The 24165-nt window shown below is 41.1% G+C and overlaps 1 pseudogene across 1 annotated transcript; it reads left to right on the top strand.

Annotated features, from left to right (window-relative positions):
• The first annotated feature begins 257 nt into the window (after window positions 1-257).
• Window positions 258-10868, top strand: LOC306665690 (large ribosomal subunit protein eL33-like; annotated as a pseudogene). The gene is made up of 2 exons: window positions 258-317; window positions 10504-10868. The product of its transcript is annotated as a large ribosomal subunit protein eL33-like (transcript).
• Window positions 10869-24165: the final 13297 nt, after the last annotated feature.

Raw genomic sequence — 24165 nt, 5'->3', positions numbered from 1 at the left:
ACCTAGTGATTTGGATTCCACACTCTACTCTTAACCTATGTGCTCAAATAGTCTGTGGTCTTCTCATTAGTGTGAATAACCCAGTAAAATGCAGATGAAAAATAAGCAAAAATAAAAAAGTCCTCTAGAGAACTAGCTTTTCTTTATTGGGTGCTATGGTTATTTCTCTCCCATCTCATGGACACACAAATAGCCACCCTCGAACTTAGACCGTCCCACTGACCCGCCATCAGTGGACAGCTTAGCTAGAGGCCATCATGGTCCGCTGGTGTTCTGAAATCAAGTACGACATGCGTTGTCGCTGTTCCTGGAAATGGGTGAATTGCTCCTTGATCTCAGTGTTGAACCTTCTCCTTCGCCGTCCCAGATGGTTGTGTTCTTGGGAAAACCATAAAAGACCATTGAGGAAAGTCCAAGTGCCAAAGATGACTGGGAATATTTTGCTGGCCAAAAAAAAAGTCAAGAAAAAAGTGTTTTCCAGTCATGTTTAGCAATCTGAGTACATGTTTTCTCTGGGGTGAGTGTGCGTGACTAACGTGAGCCAGTTACGAGCAAGCAAGCATCGGAGGAAAGTATAAACAAAAAGGATTTCAAATAAGCTACAACGTTATGATTCTGAAATTAAATTTGCAGTTAAACACCATACAAGAAGCAAAGGTTTTACCTGACACCCCCTCAAGGCACATGGGAGAAAACTTTTTCTTTAGTGGAACAAATGTCTACACCCCAAACAAAACCACTGAGCATATCTGCCAAAAATTCTAATATGTTGACTGAGCTGGAAAATGAGGCTGGGGACCACATTACAGTTCAGGCAAGGTGACCACTCTGAGTCTTCAGTTAGGGAGAGGAGACCCAGGAACCAGGCAGGCCAGGGAGGAGGAGAAGGACCAGATCCACACTCCCAGAAGGGCAGCCAGCCCGGGCTGGAGGCCTCTCGCCAAAGCTGCCAACTGATTTCCTTGAAGCTATGTCTCCCCTTTATTTGGGGGCTCCAAGAATGAGGGAAGCTCTCAGGAAAGTTCTACAACTTAAAAAGTTTGTTTGTGGGTACTTCCCTTCTCTGAGCAAGTAAGAATAAAAGGAGCATAGGTAAGAGCAGGTGAAGGGTGTACATCACAAGGAGACCCACCTAAGAAAACATTTCAGCCAGGACAATTTCCAAAAAGCAAACAAAACAACACAACACAAAAGAGAAAAAGAAGGGGGAAGGAAGAGATAGAGGAGGAAGGAGGAAGGAGAAGAGAAGGGGGAAAAAGAAAGAGTAAAGAAAAAAAAATAAAAGAAAATTTAAAAACAGTAAAACAATAGAGAGTTGGGCATGTTGGTGCGTGTCTGTAATCCCAGCAGTTCAGGAGGCTCAGGTGGAAAGATTATGAGTTCAAAGCCAGCTTTAGCAACTTAGTGAGACCCTAAGCAACTGAGCGAGACCCTGTTTCTAAATAAAAGATTTTAAAAGTTTTTAAAAGGGCTAGGTACATGGCTCAGTGGTTAAGGGTCCCTGGGTTCAATCCCAGGCAAAAAATAAATAAATTAAAAAGAAAGAAAGAAAACAACCAAATTTGAATTATAAATATGCATACTTCAAATTTTGATCTGCCCTATTAATTGAGCATCTAAAAATGTTCATCAATATTCAAATCTGAGTTTTCTCACATCAGTGCACTAGGAATTAAACCCAGAAGCCCTTAACCATTGAGCCACATCTCCAGACATTTTTTATATTTTGTTTAAAAATAGGGTCTCACTGAGTTGCTCAGGGATTCAATAAGTTACTCTGGCTTTGAACTTGTGGTCCTCCTGTTTCAGCCTCCAGAGCCACTGGAATTACAGGTGTGCTCAACCAAGCCCAGCCCGGTGCTGACTTTTGATATTATCAATCTTTTAAATTTGAAGTAATCTGTCATAAAGAAAAAAAAAAGTAGCTCATCTTAATTTTCATTATCATTTCTGTATAATTTATAAGGCCAAGGGTGTTTATGGCTGCATCTAGAATCATCCTCTTGTGGTGGGAAGAATCCCTAAATGTGAATGACATTCTCGGCTGGGACCAGCAGACTTGATATTTTGAGGTCAGGCTTTGCTGGCATCTTAGTGGAGAGTGAGCTTGGTCCTCAGGGATGGACTGACTTTTGAGAAAATCTAGAGGGCCAACTTCTGTTATGAGGCTTTCTAAATTTGAGGTCAGCCAAAGGCACAGAAAAGAAAAGAAGCAGAATCACAAAAGTCAGAAATCCTGTTCAGGGTTAGACAAGGCAATCTTCCACACTGTGAGACTGTGAAAATCTAACAAAATATCCTTGCGGGTCCCGAAAATATGGAGATCATTATTTAGGGGTGAGGCTTTGAGTCTTTGAAAGTCCACGATTTAGCTGCACTTAAATCACAAGATTCTTGAGCGCCAACTACTTGCCAATCACTGTCCTAGGCATCGAGTAAATACAGAGGCATGTAATTCAGCACAAGCTCTGGATCAGACAGAGGAGAGAAAAATCCTGAATCTCTATGACCCCATGGAAAACGGGGATGAACATGTGCAGCTAATGTGACCATCAGCTGATAGAAGGTGTCCACAGCACATTTGCCTGGGACAGAGACAGTGTTCTGTGGATATGAACTTCGGCCCCCTTCTTCTCTTCCCACTACCATCCACTGGCCATTATCAATCCCTGTTGACCTAACCATGCTCGTGACCTGGAACTCTGCACTGGGGAGTTTGGCTGTTCTAGGCAGTGGAGCAGGATGGGGATGGGAAGCGGGTGAGGACATGACAAACTGGGTTTATTGCAACCTAACCAAGGTTCATCGGACACCTGCTTCTGAGCATATGCTATGCTGGATTCTGCACAAACATACACCATGTACCATTCATATGCTTAGACACAAGTCAGGTGTGAGAGGGTGTCAGATCCTGCTTTCTTTGTGTGTGTTGGGTAGGAGGTACCTAAGTGAACTGTCGTGGGGAAGATGGCAATGGTGGGGTCCCTTGAGGCAGGTGGGACCAGGAGCTGTCTGGGGCTGAAGCAGGAGCCCAGGCAACACCAGGCTCCAAGTTCTAACTTTCCACTCAGGACCGGGATGTTTCCTTATTGCAAAAATCAAACCCAACACCATCTCAATTGTTCCTTTATCATCAGCATCTTATTTCCTCAAATATTTTCCCTCTAGAGCCACAGTGCTTTAGAAAGTACCCAACCTCAGTATCATGCTCAGGACTATTTAAAGAAAGGAACCCTTTGCCATCTCCACAAAAGCTGAAATAGCCCCAAATGTGAGGATTTGCATGGGTTCTCGCTGCTATGCAAATCAGAGAGCGCCTTGTCGGGTGGCCTTGTTTATTTTGGTAAATGTGTGGGTAGAGGAGGGAAAGGGGCTGGTTAAAATGCATTTGAAATGTTAGTTTCAAATTGGTGAACTCTCCAAGAAGGAACTTAGATTTTCCAGGAATAAAATAAAGCAAACCTTACTGCAGGTACACTTAAACTCTTCAGGGCCACATTGTTATTTGAACAGAGCCCTTAGAATATTTTCCTTCAAATATATAAAGTAAATTGACTTCACCTGAGGGCTCAAAAACTTGCGGGTTCCCACAGCAAAAGTGCTGGTTCTTGACCACCAGGTCGGGACCTGATTCCCCCTACTCCTTCTGACCATCTAACCTTGACCCTCTGCCCAACAGTGAGTTCCAGGACATGGAACTTACCTGGAGTTTGCCTCCTACCTCCGTGATGTTCCTCACTCCATCTGACTCCTGATGCTTGGTCCCTAACCTCCTTCCAGTGCCCAGGTCTCTGCTATGACTCTCATTGCCTAAATCACTCACTGCTAATGCAAATGTTCTTCTGGATCCCTGAAGTGCTTCCTCAATTTAGCATCACATAACTGAATCACAGGAACCATCAAGGACAAGTTGTTAACATGACTAGTGTGCAAGAATTGCCAAGAAAGCAATTAAAAAAAAAAAAAAAAAAAAAAAAAACGCTTTGAGGAGAAACTAGCTCCACCAGATACAAACACCTACAGTCAACCTTTGTGTTGGAAAGTCTGATACTGACCACATGACAAGATAAGCAGACCAGTGGGAAAAGATAAAATCTGTACCTCACACCATACACAAGAAGAAACTCCAGATTGATCAGGATTCTGAACATAACTATTTTGTACAAGTAAATGAAGAAAACATGGATGAATTCCCCTTTAACTTTGGTATTAGGGTTTCAAAATTCAGAAAAAAAAATTTTTTAATGATCACTGGGCTAACGTAAAAATGATAAAAACATGGCCCACTCTTGTAATTCCAGCAAATCAAGAGACTGAAGCAGGGCTGGAAATACAGCTCAGTGGTAGAGAGTTCCTAGGTTTAATTCCCCAGTATCACCAAAAAAAAAAAAAAAAAAATTAATAAAATGTATTCATGGCAGAAGTACAACATATAAAATCAAAAGACAATTGACACAATGGGGGAAATATTTGTTTCTTACACCACAGACCAGGTGTGGATATCCTCAATAGTTAGCAAATTCTTAAAGAGAAGGAAATGACCAAAAGCAGCAGAAAAAAATAAAAATAAAAAAAAAAAAAAATAAAAAAAAAAAATAAAAACATATACATGGCATTCAAACATATAAGAAGATATTCAAATAACTCATAATTGAAGAAATGCAAATTAAAACCATAAGCACACATTTAAAAATATCTCAACACATTCTGTTGGCAAAGCTAGAGAAAAGCAGCTACTCTCACGCATTGCTTGTAGGAGTACAGATTGGCTCAATCATTTTAGAGGGAATTTGGTAATGACTAACAAAATATTCATGCACTCACCTTTCCATGGAGAAATCCCATTTCTTGAAATCCACCCTAAAGATAAAACTCCCAAAACACAAAAATACAAGTACATAGTTTATTCATTGGTTGGAAGTAACTTCAACGCTCATACTTAGGAGAGTTGGTGAATAAACTATAGTGTATTATGTCAATGGAGTACTCTACAGCTTTTAAAAAGCAATGCTAGGGATCTCTTTGAACCCATATGATGTGTTTACTAGGATACATTAATGAAAAAAGTAAAATGTTGAAAAAATTAAAGCATGCTGTGTTTTGCATAAAATGGGGGAAATTATACACTTATCTGCTTGATAGTACAAAAATACAGAAAAGATAAGCTAGGAACTGAGGAGATTGGTTGCATACCGAGAAGTAGATGGGAATGGATTGAAAAGGATGGGGAAATAAAAGCAGTGTAAAAGAAATAAAAAGTGTAGAATGGTGTGGGGGCAGAGGGGTGGCTCTTCTCTGAATACGCCTTCTTACATGATTCTGACTTTTGGCAACCACAGTGGCAAATCACTAACTTATTCAAGATAGAGAAATACATAAAATCAGCAAGGATGAAAAAGGGAATCCAAAGGAAATGTGTCTCCGTCTGGGTTCAGTCAGGCGGTTTCATGTGGTTTCTTGTAATTTCAGCAGAGAGGTTTAATATAAACTCTAACAGGAGGATAGCTAAAAGCTATACAGAGAACGTTAAAGTATACACAGGGCTGAAAGACAGGACCCACCGAATCATCAGGCTTACAAGGGCCTCTCTCCAGAGATAAGGTTCAAGCCTCTTTTGGAGATGAGGGACAATTTGGAGAGAATGGGCAATCAATCAATAGCTGGCAGAAGATACAAAAAAATCAATATAATAACAAATGAATAGCATATTCACCCAGAAAAGGACGGAGAAAAAGCAACCAACCTAAGTTACTTTGAAAACACAGCCCAGCACTTTTATTGTACAAGCTAAGGCAAAAGATAAAATGAACCTTACACAAATGTACTTCTAGGGAGATGGGAAACCCTCTCTGTGAATGTCAATATGGAGCAAATAAGTGCATATTAATTCCTGTGACAAATGAGATTGAGTTTTCTCGCTAACAGAGAAAGGAGTTATAAAGAAAGTCTAGAATAAACGTTGTGGGGTTGAACTGGCATTGCAGGTATTGCTTTGAAGTGATATTAACGCATAGAATATAATACATATTCAGAAAGACAAATATGTAAACAGACATGGAAGTATGTGTGTAAATTCACATATATTTCTAGCTGTCTGCATTGAGAGAGACTAGAATCAGTGCTACTCCAATAACGATGAGTATATCCAGTATCCAGATACAGCTTCTAAATATCATTCTCCAAGAAAAGAAAACAGGGTTCTTTGGATCCCAGAGATATCAAGGAAAATACAAGATGAACCTAAAAACTTTCCATTGCCAGAAAGAAAGGGGTTTTTTTTTGTTTTTCGTTTTTTTTAAAGAATGGGGACGTGTCAGCAGGATACAGTCACCAACTTGAATAGGTTCTCTTGACCAAATACGTGACAATTTAGCAAACGAAGTGGATAATGACACAAACCGACATGACCCAGAGAATATAAGAATCCATGAATCCATACTGATGTCAATAAATCAGTAGGAACAAATCAGTACGAAAGAGGAGAAAGCTTTTCCTTACAATAGAATTCCAATGAATAAATGTAGAAGTTAAGATGGTGGGAGAATCACCCATTTCAAATACTATAGCAATACGTATTTTAGGAAAGAATTGTCAATGAATGATAAAATTAGTATTATGAGAAACAGGATATTTACATGGTCTCTCCTACAAAAACTCATTAATTACAAAGGCAAAATAGCTATTTATAGTGGAGAAACCTGGCAGAGATCACAACCACAGGATCAAAGTTAAAGTCACAGGATCAAAGTTAAAGTCAGTTGTGACTGGAAAATCACTCAGGTACCTCTTGGGATGGTGCACTACAATATAACATCTGTAGTACAAAAAAAATGCATAACTCAAATTATTTATGCAGAATAAATCAAACAACAGCAAATTCAGGAACATTCTGAAAAAATAACTGGCCAGTGCTTTTTCTTTTTTTTTAATTCTAGGGATTGAACCCAGGGTGCTTAACCACGAGTCAATGCTTTTAAAAGTATCATGAAAGACCAAGAAAGGCAGAGGAACTGTTCTGGTCTCAAGGGACTGGGGTGAAACTAGCAAAGCTGACAAGGTGCAGAGTTCAAGGGACCTCCGCTCTTAGGGTCACACAAGTATAGGGTTGACAGAGACCTGACAACTAAACACATCATGTCATCCTGGTTTAGATCCTGGACGTGAGTGGGGAAACTGGAGAAATTCAAATCAGGTCTGTTGACTGCTTGACAGAGCCATGTCAATGTTAAGTTTCTGATTTTGGTCACTGTAGTGTAATTATGTAAAATGTGAACATTGGGGACTCTGTGTACATAGGAATTATCTGTACAGTTTGTACAACATTTTTGTAAGCTTAAAACTAATTTAAAATGAAAAGCTTGCATGTTTTAATTTAAAAAATATCAAGACAAACAGCAAGCAAGTGTGCACGTCTTCTGGTTGAGAATCCAGTCACATATGGGACCATTTATTAAGCAAGGAGACCGTAATCCAGAGCAAAGGCCTGGCTTCAGAGCCTTCCAGATGCGGCTCCACACTGGCCTTGTTGCTTAAGAACTGCAGTGCCAGGTTGGTTACCTAATCTCTCCAAGTCTGTTTCCTCCTTCAAATGGGTCATCATAATGATATCAACCATGGATGACTTAATACAATTGCCTGTATTTGTGTCCATATTGTGATTAGCTATTCTCAATAGGTAATATTTGTACCGAACTTATGACAAACTCAGCCAGCAAGAAGTATAGTAGTTGTTCTTGTGGTTGTTATAATGAGTGACATCAATGACTAGCTTACTCCTTTGAACAAATTACCCAGTTATACTGAGGGGCCTCTTGAAGACCAGGGAGATATCCCATAGATTATGCTTCTAATGTTTCGAGGTCCTTCATTATAAGTAAATCCAGTGCATGAAATTTTAAACTTTCAAAACAGATAAATAGTGGGTGATTATTTTTTCTTAAGACATGATTTGTAGGCCTCTTTTGAAGCGAGTAAAATTTGGTTTACTTTTAATTTCACAGTGACAGATCTGTCATAAAGAATTGCCTTAAGCAAACTGAGAAAGGGCCACCGCTGGGTGACTCAGACATGGGGAGATTCTGGCTTAATAAGTCTTAACATTGTTGACTCTGTCAAGGGGGCAAGGAGGAGCCAAACTCTGGTTTGTCTTTTCTAAGCAGATTCTGAACTACTTAAATGTGATGACATAGATCAAATATTTGAGGTTAAAGATTGCTTGTAGGCTCACGCTTTCTCTTTTCATCCATTTTTGAGATAACTCCAGGATAAATAACGGGCAAGGACAGAAGAAGGGTGAGTATGGCTAAACAGGATCCTGTTTCAGTGCTAAATCAAACACTGAAATGTCTGGTGCTTTGGGTAATATGTTTATTTTATGAAAAGGATATAAGACCAAGGGACTTCTATAGCACGATTCCACTTATAAACAAGGGGTGCAAAAAGCATCACAAACAAAATACGCCACTCTGCTGTCTTCCAAATATTTCCAAAAATCCTTTAAGTCTAGAAACAAAGCCTGAATTCCTGAATAAATTCCCTTATCTTCAAAATCTTCTCCAAAGTTTGGAAAACCTAGCTTTTGGATATTAACTAAAAAGAGTTTCCATCCAGCCATTTGGAAAGTCATCTCAAATTCATGCTAATTTTAACCTAAGCAGAGACACTGTTATACTGACCCCTTCTTGATTGCTTTGTGGTCTGGCCACAGTGGATACTCCAAAGCACCTTCATCTTTGAGTCTCCATCCAATGCTGCTCCCTTTACTGGCCATGATATCTACCCTAATTGCTAAGATCTGGCATATCTAAAATAAAATTGTTGTGCTGATATCCCAACATTCCTAATCCTATCCTCCAGTCTTTGTGCAAGCGGAGACCTCATCCATCTTTCCCTTGGATTCTCAATCTCACATCCAGAAACTTCTTCCAGTGTATCCTTTACTATTCTGATTTTCTTTAAACACACACACACACACACACACACACACACACACACACACACACACATACTGAGCCCCTTTTGCACTCTCAGGATGTATATGTTATCTCTCTGATCCACACTTACTGCTTCCCTGCCTGGATCATTCATGTATCCTTTAAGCCTGGCATCTAGCTTCACTTTCCTACTAGGATCTTTATTAGTAGGGTGCTCTGTCTTCACTGCTTCCTCCTCTGGTGGACCCATCTGCTGCAACCCTCATGTAACGCTGTCTGAAATCTCTGCCTCTTCATTTATCTCATTCCCACTCACTCTCAGATGTCCACCTTGATCCCCTGAGGGTTCTCCAGGGTCCCCCTTCTTGTAACTCTCAGCATCCTAACTGCTGGCAGGATCCACTGCATCTCACAGCTGCACCCTGTTGTACTCTGGGGAACCTGCAGTCCCATTTCATGTAGCTTTTTCTTGTTACCCTTCCTTGTCCAGGGAGTGAGCCTGTGTTCCTGGCTATGCCAACTAGACTTCCCTACCCAGCACTGTGAATCAGGAATGGAGTGACCAGAGAAGGAAAAGAATACAGGCAAACCCCCCAGGTTGTGCAGCCTGCTGGACCTGACTTCGCGTCCTGCCCCTAGATCCTGCAGGATACAGGAGTTTTTGTCTTTCCTGGGCTTGGCTCTTCCACATTTCCTTCATTTCTGTAAATCACACACTTTTTTCCTCTGAAGTTGGTCAGAGTAATGTCCAGCCCTTACACTTAACCAGGACTCCTCCATTGCCTGTTATTACTGTTTAATTTGAGGAGTGGCTAATGAGATCTTGTGAGAGTGGAAGTTTCTTAAGTATAAGAACTCTGTCTTACAACTAAATCCGTTACATAAATTATATACATAATTAGTCAGGCTATAAAAATCACTGAATCTCCATATAGCACTACTTTCACTAGAGTTCCAGCAACAAGCAGTTTTGAACAACTCAACTGTTTATTTTATGTGGTTCCTATAACTGCAGGATAACAAAATACATGAAAATCTTCAATTGTAAAGCTAAAGGACTAGAATAATTATCTGAGATCATTTTTTGATTCTGTATTATAGTTGAGGATCATTCACTGACGTATCACTATGGACCAGGCACTATGTTAGGCCCTGGAGCTGTACATAAGATTAAAAAGATATGCTTCTGGGTTTATCCACATACCCCAGTCAGGCTCCAGTTTATTCCAGAGATTCTGCCAGTCAGTGATTCATAGGAATTCTGGGAAAAGGGAGAACAGAATGGAGATGTGGGACTAATGGTACTGGGAAACTGATAGCTGGAGAATGGGCATCTGGCCTGCTGGGAACAGGACTGTAAAAGAAAAATCTAACTAGGCAAGTGTGGTGGCACATGCCGGCAATCCCAATGTCTCAGGAGGCTGAGGCAGGAGGCTCTCAAGTTTGAGGCCAGCTTCAGCAGTTTAGTGAGGCCTCAAGCAACTTAGTGAGACCCTGTCTCAAAATAAAAGGTTAAAAGGGGGCTGGGGATGTCACTCAGTGGTTAAGCTCTCCTGGATTTGATTCCCAGTACAAAGAAAAGAAAAGAAAAGAAAAGAAAAATCTATCTGGAAGGCTGTGGTGCAAGGCCATTTTTGTTGGCTATCAGCAAGGTCTCCAGAACCAAAGGGAGCACACAGCTCTCCTAAAAATTGAAGGGTCTATGTCAGAGATGAAACTGAATTCTACTTGGGCAAGAGTTGTGCTTTTAAGTAGAAAACAGAAAACGACACCATGAGTCCTGGTGGCAAACCAGACAAAACCAGAGTAATCTGTGGAAAGGTAACTCGTACCCATGGAAACAGTGTCATGGTTCATGCCAAATTCAGAAGCAAACTTTCTGTTAAGGCCATTGGGCACACAATCCATGTGACGCTGAACTGCTCAAGGATTTAAACTAAATATAAATAAAACTGGATGTGTGTTTTTGTAAAAATATTTATGTATATGTAGCTTGTTCTGGCTGTAGTACAATTTCCCTGAGTTATCTGGAGTTACTCTCCGGTTTAACTTGTGTCTTATATAATGATGGTACCTGGCTTCAATTTGGAGTTTTTCTCTCTGAAGCCTTCTAATACGTGGCATGTCACTTGGCGTTCCTATTGTATACACCAGAAGCTGCTGTTGGGTCATGTGATAGGATCAAAACCAGAGCTACTATGAGAAGACAGGTGCTTCGATTTATAGAGATATTCCTTTTTCCCTTTCCTCCACAATGAGAAACTTCTCTTCTGGGACATAATTAAATACTGGAATTATATTTTATTTAATTCTAGCCTTAAATTTTCTTGTCATATAAGATAAAAGCAATCCTGAGCTTTTCTGAGAGGAACACACCAGAAGTACTAGTTCACTACTGGTCTGTTCAGCTGATAAATATTTATTTAGCACATGCCAAGTGCAACACATTGGGTTACCTTGTGATAATAACACCAGTCAAGACTCAGCCCCTGGTCCCCCTGAGTGTACAGTCTCAGAGAGCAGGTCAGAACCTCGGAGCTTGCGTGAGGAGATGCAGCACATACTCAGGTTCCCCAAGTGTTTATGTTCACAAGGAAGTAGAATTTAATTTCTCAGTCTGCCCGAATCATTTGCATATTGGCTGCAATTCATCAGCCATGTTCTTTCTTCTCTTTCCAGAGGCAAAGTCCTTTCATCTTTATCTTTTCTCTCCAATTTCTCCCTTTTTTCTTCACAGTCTCTCTCCCTAACTCCGTATTTCAAAAGTGATCCCCAACACTCTTCTCATCCACAGGACATTCTCAGAGACTGAGGGACTCTCAGTGAGTGGTCCTTGAGCTCTATAAATATGTCCTTTCCTGAGAGTCCAGGAGTTGTCTTTGTTCTATTGTTAATGGTCCAGGACAGGACCAGAGGGACATGAGCCAAAGGAATGCATTTTTGGCAAGCAGGGTGTCGGAATGTGCCCTCACTTTATGCTATGTCACTTCTAGGGTCAATGGAAGGATATAAAGCTTTTCAACTTTCTTCAAAACATGTGCCATGACTTATCAAAACTGACTTTTGAAACTGACGTATCAAAAAGAATAACAATAGGGGCCAGGGACAGTGGTGCATGACTGTAATCCCAGTGACTCAGGAGCTTGAGGCAGGAGGATTGCAAGTTCAAGGCCAGCCTCATCAACTTAGCAAAACCCTGTCGCAAAATAAAAAGGCCTAAGGATGTAGCTCAGTGGTACAGCACCCCTGGGTTTAATCCCCAGCACCACACACACACACACACAACACACACATACACACACACACACATACACGGAGACCAGTGTGTTAGTTAGCTTTTGGTCACTAAGACCAAATTACCTGACACAGCAATTTAAAGGAGAAAAAAATTTATTTTGGCTCACGGTTTCAGAGGTTTTACTCCATGGTTGACTGGCTCAAGGCAGAAACATCATGGCAGAAGGGAGTGGCAGAGGAAGACCGCTCAATTCATGGCAGCCAGGAAGGAGGGGGGCGGGTGGCAGGGACATGATATTGTCCCCATGGTCATGCCTCTAGTGACCTCCTTCCTCCCACCATGCCCCACATACCTATGGTTTTTGCCACCTCTCAGTGGTCTAGTCTACCAACAATGGATTAATTCACTGATGACATCACAGCCTTCGTGATCCAATCACTTCCCAAAAGCCCCACCGCTGGACATCACTGCAATGGGGAAGAAGCTTTCAATGCATGAGTCTGTAGGGGAATCCTTCATATCCAAACCATGACAATAGCAAGGAGTCACAAAGTAAAACTAGACGTGTGTGGAAAGGGCGTTTGACATAAAGACGGCATTTTATTTTCTCTCTCTTTTTTTTTTTTCTTTCTAATTTGTTTGTTTATTTATTTTTGTGGTATTTGGGATTTAACCCAGGGATACTCTACCACTGAGCTACACCCCAGTCCTTTCTGTTTTTATTTTGAGACAGAGTCTCATTATATTGCCCAGGCTGGCCTTGAACTTGCAATCCTCCTGCCTCAGCCTCCTGAGTTGCTGGAATTTACAGGTATGTGCCACCATATCCAGCAAGACAAGATTTTTCTAGCAGCTTAGAGTGCATATTTGTCCATTGTTAAGATGTACAGCTTTCTAGACAGCCTTAAAGATGTTACTATTGTCTTCTTAAAAAGCAATTTGTACAAGGCATTATTTGAAATCATAGTTACTGCCAATATAGGCAGATTGGGACACTGCAGGATCATGGAGCAGGGCGTAAAGAGTATTACATGATTTTATACTCACTAAATTTCTAACCTATGGCAAGTGAGAGAGATCTGAAAGAATACAAAATGTAAATTAAGTCAGAAAGTGATTAAAAAGTTTGTATATGTCTTAGATCATAATTCCTAGCACTATTTCAGAGAATTTGCTGACATTAATTACTCCTGGCAGCCTTCACATTACCTCATATCAACAGCTGCATTTTGTCATCAGTGGTGACAATGCATAAAAAAGGAGTTAAAAGGTTGTTCAGATCTGGAAAGGAGTTGGAGGCAGAGCTTGTTTCTAAATCTTGCCTTTACTGCCCATCATTAAGAACTCCAGCTTTGAGGAAAGACAGCACAGGTTCAAGTTCCAGCTTGATCACTTCTTATTTATGTAACCCGAGGCCACTCAACTCTGTGGGCCTCAGTTTCTCTACCTGCAAACTGAGAATGTGTCATAGATTACCATTCCCTGTATCCTTTCCTTTGGCCGGGCTATTTTCTAGCATTTTCCCTAGAGCTGGGTGCATTAAGGATCTCCCCGACATGCTTAGGCTTTACCATGTGACTTACTTTAGCCAGTGAACTATTAACAGACATGTTGCAAGCAGAAGATTAAAATGGATGAATTTAATTAGGCTTATTCAGAGTTGTGATTGGAGATTGTAGCTCTGCCATTGCCCACAGAACATAACCAGGCCCGTTTGTGGAGAATGAGAGACATGTGGAGCTGATGTGCCCATTCATGCCAACCAGAGCCAGGCTAGCTTAGCCTCCAGGGAGCCCAACTCTCCCTGCCATCGTCCAGCCCAGTCAAGATCAGCAGATCCATTTAGCCTGTTACACCAGATGTTTAAGCAATAAGTAGTTATTTTCGTATGTCACTGAGCTTTCATTAGCTTTTTTCTTATGCAATATTGTTGTGACAATAAATTACTGATAGATGATGGTTGTTTTGCATCACTTTGACCGAAAGACCTGCAAGAACATTTTAGAAGAGGAAAAGCTTATCTTGATGCACAGTTTCAGAGATTCAGTCCCTGGTCTGAGCTCTGGATTCGAGGTAAGGCAGAACATCATGACAAAGTGGAGGAAAGCAGCTCAGGACATGGCAACCAGGAAGCAGAGAAAGCTCCACTCACCAAGGACAGAATACAAACCCCTAAGGCACAGCCCCAGTGACCTACTTCCTCCAAGCACACTCTACCTGCCACTTTGTAATCCACATCAATGGATTAATCCACTGATTAGATTACACTTCTTGTAATCTAATTGTTTCACCTCTGAAAATTCTTGTGCTGTGTCACACATGAGCTTTTGGGGGACACCTCATATCTAAACTGTAACAATAGTAATGCTCATCATACATGTATCCAATTAAGTGGGAAATACATGGAAATGGCTTCACACAGTACCTAATAATAACAACAACAATGCTAACGTGTCATTCTTCGGGAGAAACAGTTTCAGGAGAGGCAGCCGTTTGGGAAATTGTCTGTGAATTCTGAAAAACACATTTCATGGACAAGTTTAACAGAATCAGTCATTTTTAGTTTTTTGTAAAGGTCCAAAATGATGATCCCATTGTACTTTTCAAGCTTCTAAATATCCTTGTAAAGTTAAACAGTTCTTCTCTTCCTAGAATATTTATTTTGTTGAAATTTTAAAAAGCAAAAACAACCCCCACCCACCCACACGTGCACACAGGAGTAAAGAGATTCAAATTCACAGTCTACTGAGAAAAGCCCCAAAGGCTGGTCTCATGAATAAACCTAAGCTGTGGTGTTTCGTTGTCAAGGAAGGGACTGGGCAGGGAACAACATTCATTAGCCACCTCTGTTCTTTTCCTATTTGTAAATCTTGGAGTAGCTCCGTATGATGGGTAAGAAATGGGAGACCTCGAGTTTAAACTCTGGTTCTGCCCCTCTGTGATCTTGTGCAAGTTAAACTTTATAAACCTCTCTTACCTCATTCCTTAAGTGGGGATGAGAACAGTAACCTCCCAAGGCTGTTCAGGGATCCTATAAAATTAGAGCTGCAAAGCTCCTTAGAGCTGTGCCTGACACACAATAAACAGTCAGTAAATATTAGCTATTCCTACTATTCTAACAGAGGAGTCTGCCTTCTCTCAGCTCCATTTGCAGTTTCGCTAAATTCTGGGGACCACGCGGGTGTCCGTGCTAGTTGAGCCTAGGACACCTTACTTCCAGACAGGTCACTGGCACTGAATCACTTATAGCCATTTGAGATATGGATCAAAAACCGAGTCTCAGATTTCCCGCTCCAATGGGGGCAAAGGCCACACCCATGAGGGACAAGAAGAGGGCCAGGAGTTTGGATGGATGCCAAGAGCGAGGTTTCTCTGCTGCTTCCACGACACCCACCCAGACTCTTAGGAGAAAAATTTTCAGAGTGACTTCCAACTTTACACTGTAGCCTGAGAGCACACAGACAGATCAAATGACTGTCTCCTCATCAACCGAGGGCATGGGCAGATTCTCCTTCCCCTGGACACCAATGTTCTTCCATTTTTTTTTTTTTCTATTTATTATTAATTTAGTGGACTCAGTGACAGAACCATAGTCTACCCTAAGTGTGGCTGTCCTCCTCAGGTAGGGAGGTCAGGGGAGAAGCCCAAGTTCTCACTCTCTCCTCCCTGGAGCCACCTCCTGGCTGGGTTCTTCCTTCTCCTCCTCTCTGGTCTCTAGAAGTCAAAGAGACAGCTATTTCATCCCTCGGGACTTCTGTGAATCCCAGTGGCTAAAGTCAGCCCTGATTCTCTTCCTCATCTTCAATCCTGCTCAGCTATTGCTACCCACCCAGCAGGGTGAACAATGAGCACCAGATGAAAATAAGGCCCAAATCATATGCCAACACTATAAAATTCCTGAAATTACTGCCACCTTATAAAAGTTAACAATACAAACTTTCTCCCATTATCAATTCAATCTGCTGCTCCCACAAAGAAATCTCAGTCCAAAGTTCTACCCTTTACTATTTCCCTTTCTTGGCTTGGTTACAAGCAGAAGGGATGTATTTGGGGGTGTGGGTAGAATCTGGGGTCCCTGCTTGAGCAGATGCACCCTGATCATCTGCTGACATAGCTGGAATAGAGCCTTAGCACCTCCAGCCATGGATTATTTCAGTCCTGAAATATTCATTTCCCTCTTTTCTAAAACACCCAAGGGTCAACAGAACACATGAAAACATCACAGCACCCGCCTTAATCCCATAAAATTCAGAAGCACAAACAAATTCCCAAATAAAAACACAAACATCCATTTCCACCTATGGTAGTTCCCAAGCAAAGGACAGCGTTTCCCAGAGCCCCACACACAATACAATCCAGACCCTTATTGCTAGTGTCAGCGACCACTGTAAAGATCTGGTGTTATCCAGGTCTGCGGGGGGAACTAAGTCCTTTTCCTTCCAGGGAATGACGCCAGTGAATTTCTGCCAATGGTTAGAATTTAGGCCTTGGGGAGTCTTCACCGGACAGAGCAAGCCTGCATGCAGACCTGAGTTGTGCCTCGTGTTCCTGCTATGCTTTGCCCACACAATGGAGCTTACAGACGCGGTTCAGATGGCAACTCAGAAAACAAAGATGAAGGATGTTCTATCGCCCTCATCACTAACTTGCTGTTGCCAAGAGTAATCACTGTGAAGAGATAATGCCGTCAGTATTCGAATTTAAATGTTAAAATAATAATAAAGCCTGTGGTCTCCTAAGGTTAGTTTATAATAAAAATAACTTCTTGATCCCGGAAAACTTATCTGGTTTCTTTCTCCCTTTCATTCTCCACTTAATGACTGGAGTTATTATTTCCATGGTGGTCTCCAAGCCACACTTGGTTTCTATGTAGATTGGCATGTCACCTCCAACAATTTCACCAGCTGCCTATTCCTGTCAAGAGAATATGATTAAAATATTAACCCAGCTTCTGGACTAATCTAGCAAGAGTTATATAAATCTCCACACAGCACTTGACTTGCTGTTAAATATGCAATGTGTCCTCTCTTTATTTTTTTATGCCTCCACAGGAAAGTCAGCTTCTAGCACAGCAGGCAGAAACATTGTAGCCCTCTGCCCCTGTACTTTTTACATCTCCACTTCTCAAACCCGAAAATGGGAGATTGCAAGCCCAACTTCAAAATGTGGGTTTCCTATGAGCAGAAATGACCTGGAAGATTACATCTGGAAACTAAGCTGTGCTACCTCGGCTGCCCAGCCGTCTGGCAACATTGCAGAAGTGACAGTGGACAGAGGGCCTGCTCGGGAATCCATGACAGAGTCCCGGCGGCAGTGCTAATTCATGCATTTGTCCTGCTGACTGGAAAGCATCCAGAACTGCAAATCCATCACTCAGTGAGCATACGCTAAAACTGCCTCTGGGCCTAGCACTGAGCTAAACCCTCGCTTTTGAGGAGCTTACCATCTGATTACTATAATTAGGGACCAATTGAGTATTAAACCATGTGACACTAAGTAGGTGTTTGAAGAAAATGATCATTGTGGGCTGGAGTCCTTGGGAAAGAGCTCATAGAGACTGCAGGACTTTGAAGGGAGCCGCAAAACAAGTGAGCTTTGTGATGGTGATACGCGTGCTTGGGACAGAAGCATGCTGGGGACACACCAGGCTTACCTGCCAGAGGAGGAGATTCACCCTGGAAGGAGCCACTGGGCATCCTGCCGAGAGCTCATCACCAAGAAAATAGGATTCCTCTCAGTTCAAGAGAAAATCAAAACTTTCCTGAAAGTGTTTAGTATTTGAATCATAATGGTAACATTGCTGACATAAAAATCGGACATCCTTAATTTATTTAGGCCTCCAATACAGAAATATCATGGAAGGAAATGACTTTTTACCAATGCCAGCACAGGTTGGATCTAAAGAGGAAAGCACTTTCCTGCATAGTCAGGATTACTAATGGATTAAGGGGTGCTAACAGCCAAGAGAGATAGTTGGTTATGCTTTCTAGGATTAGCATGATCAAACGGTACAATTTTATCTGTTCCATTAATTTACGGAAGTCATACTGTGGGCTTTGAGCTAAGTAATTGGTGGAAATAACAAGTCTTTGTTTATTATTTTCCCTCAATTATTAACTTTGCATTCATCTGCATATTTTAACTAAACTATCAGCATTACATGATAAAAGTATCTCTGGAGAAACAACCAAAACCTGACCAGCTCTTCCCATAATGAATTACAGAACAAGCGGACAGAGGTGAAAGCTTTTTGCAACATGGCAAACTTGATTATCCAAAAGAAAAGCAGCGAAGGCTTTCACATTTAGCTAAATTTTTCTCTTTCACATTTAGCTGAAATTTTCTCCTTCACATTTAGTGAAAGTGCTGACTGATTCAACTAGTGCTGTGGGTTAATTCTGAAATCTTATCTCACAACTACTTATTATGTAAAACTGAAATATAGTGCTATTTCTCTCTGTGGGGAGAATTTCTTTTTTAAAAAAAAAGGAAGAACAAAATCCTTTTATTCCTGATATCATCTGAAGATCAGGTTTCCCATAAGGCAAAGCAAAGTCTTGCTTAAGCCCAGGTATCTAAGGGTTCCTCTGCACTCCAGCCTGAGAACCAACAGCAAAATGGACAGTTGGAGGATCCAGAAAAGAGTCTGCTGGGCATTAGAAGGTCAAAAGCGATGTGATGGTCATATGGCATCCCTCTAAGTAACTCAGTTCACTGTGCTCTATTTAAAGACTTAAACAAAATTGGCCTCAGATTCACCACTCACCTCTAGACCACTCAATCATTTATGGTGATATCAGAATCCCAGTTATGGTTATAGGTTGCAGGCTTATACCTGCATAGTTCTCTGCCACAACATCTGGAAGTCAAGTTTATTATGCTGACTGCAAGCCTGGGGCTGTCCCAGACCAGCACTCTAGCACCTTGCAGCAAACATACACAAGGCCTGGTGTACATTGCAGACACGCACCCCTGGGAACTCCCAGGATCCTGCACAATTCCCTGGAGGCTGCTTTTAACCCCAGGCCTTCTTCAGAACAGGAAAGGAAGGTAGAAGTTTAGAGAAGAGAGTACATGGGAAGGCTTGAATTGATCTGAAGTTATGCTTTTAATTTAGAAATAATCATAATTCATAGACATTGGTACTTTATTAAAATAAAAAAGAAACATTTCACAGAGTTGTGAAGAACAGCTGGCTTGGATACTAAGTTGCTGGGATCAACCAGTGTCAGGGTCACAAAAGTCAATTGTAACTGCCCCAACAGGCTACCCACCTAGGCCTGGTGCCATTGCACTACCCTTTCCTGATAAGAGAATGGACCAATTCCCACGACTGCATAGGATGATGACTAGCATAAACTTGATCCAAGCTGCCAGAATTCACACCCTCACTTCAAAGTTTTTGCTCTGCATTGGAGATATTCACAAATACTCCAATTCTCCTCCTGATGGAGATGGTAGATTACACAACCTGGCCACAATAAAGTTGAGCGTGGCCCTTCTAGACCTCCTGAATTAGAACATGTGTTCTCCCAGGAGATTCATGTGCACATCCAAGTTTACGAATCCCGTCCTGAGACACAGAGCATCAGCCACCTGTGTTCTCTTCCTAGTCAGTGATCAGAGCTTCCACCTAGCGTTCCTTCAGTCTACGCCCCTTGACCTGACCAGAGAGGAACAAGAAAGAAATAAACCTTTCTTTGGAGCCAGACTTGAAGGTTGTTATATTGGCATAGCATAATTCATTCTGGTGACTCACTTAGTGCTCTGTCACTTTGGACAAGTTATTTCGTCTCCCCATGCCTCGGTTTCCTGGATATAAAATGAAGATAATAGTTCTTACAGGGAGATTAAGAGGACTAACCCATTTTGTCCCATTGTCCCAGATATTGAACCACCTGTTGTTATGGTCTAGATATGAGGTGAACCTCAAAAGCTCATGTGTGAGATAGTACAAGAGAGTTTAGAGGTGAAATGATAGGGTTGTGAGAGCCTTAACCTAATCAGTACATTAATCCCCTGATAGGGATTAACTGGGGTAACTGTAGGCAGGAGGAGCTGGGGAGATGAGGGCATGCCCTTGGGGTTTATATTTTGTCTGCAGTGAGAGGAGCTCTATCTTTGCTTCCTGGCAATGTCCTGAGCTGCTTTCCTCCAACACACCCTTCCACCATGATTTTTGCATCACCTCAGGCCCCAAGGAATGGAGTTGGCCAACTATTAACTGATAAACTTTTCTTCCTCTAATTGTTCTTGTCAGGTTTTTTGGTCACATCAAGAAAATAGCTGAGTAAAATTCCCATAAAAACTTAAATATAGTATATAATATGTAATTATACAATAATATGAATAAAATTATAATAATCATAATATTAATGATACATATAAATTCTAAATTATGATCTCCAACCTATTTTAATGTACTTCTGTTTGTTTTGTTAAAATATTCCCAGAATTAAAAACCTGGGACTTAATGAATTCAGGAGGTATATATGAACAGGGCTTGGCACACAGTTGGTTCTAGTTCTAGGTAAGCAGTACCTTCTATTACTGACACACTAGCTCCCCACAGCCCCAATCCTACCTCGTGATGTATAGTTCCTGCTGCCTCAGCTCAGTGACCACTGTGTCAGAAGCTCCATCCCTGTCAATGCTCCACCTGGACCTGGTGTTCCCCGGGAACCACACATCAGAAGAGAATGAAGACGGATGGTCCTCTTGACCATCCATCAGAAGAGAATGAAGATGGGTGGGGGTCTTTATTATGACAACAGAGCCCCATGTCCCTTCCCTGTGTCTTCACATCATGTTCCTTCCTCCCACTCTCACTGCATACGTGGCCTCTTCTCCTCTCACAGACCTTTCCAAGTCCCATAGCGCCCTAGCATCCAGACATTGTAACTGGTCATCATACATATTAAGTCTTCCTGAACTCAGTGCTAGGTGGGGAATTAAATACCTAATAAGGTTTTCTTCTCTTTTCTTCTTATTGTCTTTTCCTCAAACCCATTGTATGTGTTCTAGCATCTGAGGGTGAACAAACCCATTGTAGAGAAAAATGGGGAAGTGGTGGGGAGGATGGTATGGAGATGGTTTCTGCTTATGTTCTGGGTGTTTCAAGGAGTCTGATTGCTGACATTATGGTAACCCTTCTTACAGAGGATAAATACTCGACAACATTTTCAATATGATCATAAATAAAATGCATCATATATGCTAAACCCAAATTAAATGGTAAATTATCTTTTTTCCTTGCCTCTCTTGAAATGTAAAGAAATAAAAATTCCCAAGCCACAATACTTTAGTATCTTAAATCTCTCATCCACATTAATAAACCAATTTTTTTAAATCACAGTGCTAAAGCAAAGTTGCGCAATGAGCTACATTATCCCATTCCAAAGTCACAGAATTTGAATGGTCACCTCAGCCAAGCTCATCCCTATACCTACTCTAGGTCAGGGGGCAGCAGATGCTCTTAAAGGGCAGACGCTAAATAGAATTTGTGAGCAACACGATTGTTACCACTATTCAACTCCGTCATTGTAACACTAAAGCAACAACACAAAACAAAAAAGGCTGGCTGTAACCCAGTGGTTTTACTTATGGACACTGAAACTTTATTTTCATATAAGATTCTTGGGTCAATAAATATTATTTTGATTTTCCCCCAACCATTTAGAAAAGTAAAAATATGTTTTAACTCATGAGTGGTATGAAAACAGATGTGGGGTTAGATTTGGCCCATTGGCCATATTTTGTGGATTCTTGTTCTAGATTCTCAGGTTCATGCTTCAACTTGTGGAAGAAAAAATTATTCTGACACGTGTGAAAATGGCAAGGAAAACTTTATTCAGAATTACAGTGGTTGGTATCAAAAATATTGCAATAAGGAAGAAAGACAGGGCTCAATTCCAAATACAAATACGAGTGGGGATTGATAATCGTGAGCAGGATGAGAGGATCAGTGGGTCCAAGGGGCAACATTAAGGGTAGGAGCATTCTTGCTCAACCAATTTAGGATTCTTGCTGAAGGCAAGCTAAGGGCTTTCCCATCAAAGGCAGGGGATGAGAAGTGAGATCTGATATTGAGGGTGAGAGATTCTCTAAACTGAGTTGACAGGATTCCTGCTAAAGATGGGCTATGCAGGCCCAGTGAGGTGCAGCTGGTCATGGCTGAGGCCTGGTTGAGGGCGTGGAGCCTGACTACAGTTTGGTCAAGGGGACAACCTTTGTCAAACAGCAATCAGAGCCTCTTTGCTTGTCATGGAGACACATGGTTAGCCAGGTAAAAATTCCCTTCAAAAGCAGGTAAGAAGCAATCCCATGGGGCTGCTTTTATTAACTCAACTTGAAAAAAAAGTAAGCCCCTTCAGTTGTTAAACTGAATCTCACCACAATTTATGCCAGTCTCACCCATAAAAATAACGTGGCCCATCACTCCTCTCCTTGCCACACACAATTAGCAATTTATGAAGTAAGGAACTAGCTGGCAGTTGTCTTCACAGATGAAGTCAGTGCCGTCTCATTCCTCGGCCAAAAGGCAGGGAAACCAATTGCTGAAGTCTCTTTTCCCTGGGGCTACTCAAGGCCAGCTGATGCAGAATGCCTGGGAAGGACAAGCTTTGGCTTTGCTGGAGATTTTTAACAGGGAACCTACCCTAAAAAATAACAATAAAATGATTTTTTAAAAAGTCCTGACTTCTGCTGTTTTTACTGGCACTTAAGTAGCAGTGCTTAAAGCATTTTAAGTCTAGATGTCTCTATGGAAACCCAAGAAAACTCACATTTTGTGGTCAAATGACTACCTATCTAGGGTTCTGTATCCTACTGGGTCATTCTCTGCCATCTACAATATCAAAAATATCTTAGACCTATTTTTCCGAAATCCTATCAGTCATAATGAAATTTATAGTTATTACTTTTGGTGAGGAGGAAGTCAAGAAGGAAAGGACGTGCTTCTGAGGCTTCCTGCTAACTTTTATTAAGACAGTACTATTTAAAATATTCTTACTAGAAAAAGAATTTTGTGTATTTTGGCAGACATAAGAGGGAAAATGCAGCCTAATAATTTAATAGCTGCTTTGAATTTTATATCATTAATTTTTCTTCCCTCCTTTCTATCAGTGTCAAATGCACTTTCTTTTAAAAATGTGACAGTTCCTCTCTCACAGCAGCTTATGCATTGCAATGGAGGGGAAAAACCAATTATATAGTGAATAACTCAGACATCTTGACCAGGACCAAAGTTAACATCACCAGTAGAGTCAACAGCCTTTTGTGTCTCCAGGTGTGATACACTAAGGGGAATATAATGTCACCTAGAATGCATGGCCTGAATCTAATCATGAGAAAACACCAAATAAATTCAAAAGAAGGACCAGTCTATTATTTAGAAGATAACAAAGAGCAGCAGCAGAAGCGAAGGTGGTGGTAAGGGCAAAATGACCATGCTATTTAAAACTGCCAGGGAGGCTGGGGTAGAGCTCAATGGTAGAGGATGGACCAGGCCTTGGGTTCCACACAAGCACCAAAAAAAAAAAAAATAAATAAAAGTCATAAAAGGGCTTTGGAAGTGTTTCCAGATTTAGATGAGTTAAAGGCACAATGAAACTAAATGTAACACAATGTAACATCTGACTCTAACAGGGATCTGATATTACAGGGAGGGTAGAGGAAATTCTCAAAAGGAGTAATTGGGCCAAATGGCAAAATTGGAATACCAGTGATAAAATATATCAACTTTAAATTTCCTGAAATCATTAACTGTATGGTGGTAACATCAGAAATATCTTATGCCTATCAAATACTGAAGCAATTCAGGCAAAAGGGCCATGATGCATGATATATACAACTTTTCAAATAAAAAGTTTCAAGAAAAATTAATAGTGCTTGGGATTTTTGGCTATCTATTTTCTCTCCATTATATTCCAAATACAACACAGGAAGAGGTGCTTGTGCCAAGTAACAAGAAAGCACAAAGATATTTTAACATGA

Source organism: Sciurus vulgaris (assembly GCF_902686455.1).
Source record: "Sciurus vulgaris genome assembly, chromosome: 7".
Classification (NCBI taxonomy): Eukaryota; Metazoa; Chordata; class Mammalia; order Rodentia; family Sciuridae; genus Sciurus; species Sciurus vulgaris.
The sequence above is the reverse complement of the archived record's forward strand: the minus strand, read 5'-3'. Positions and strand labels throughout refer to the sequence as shown.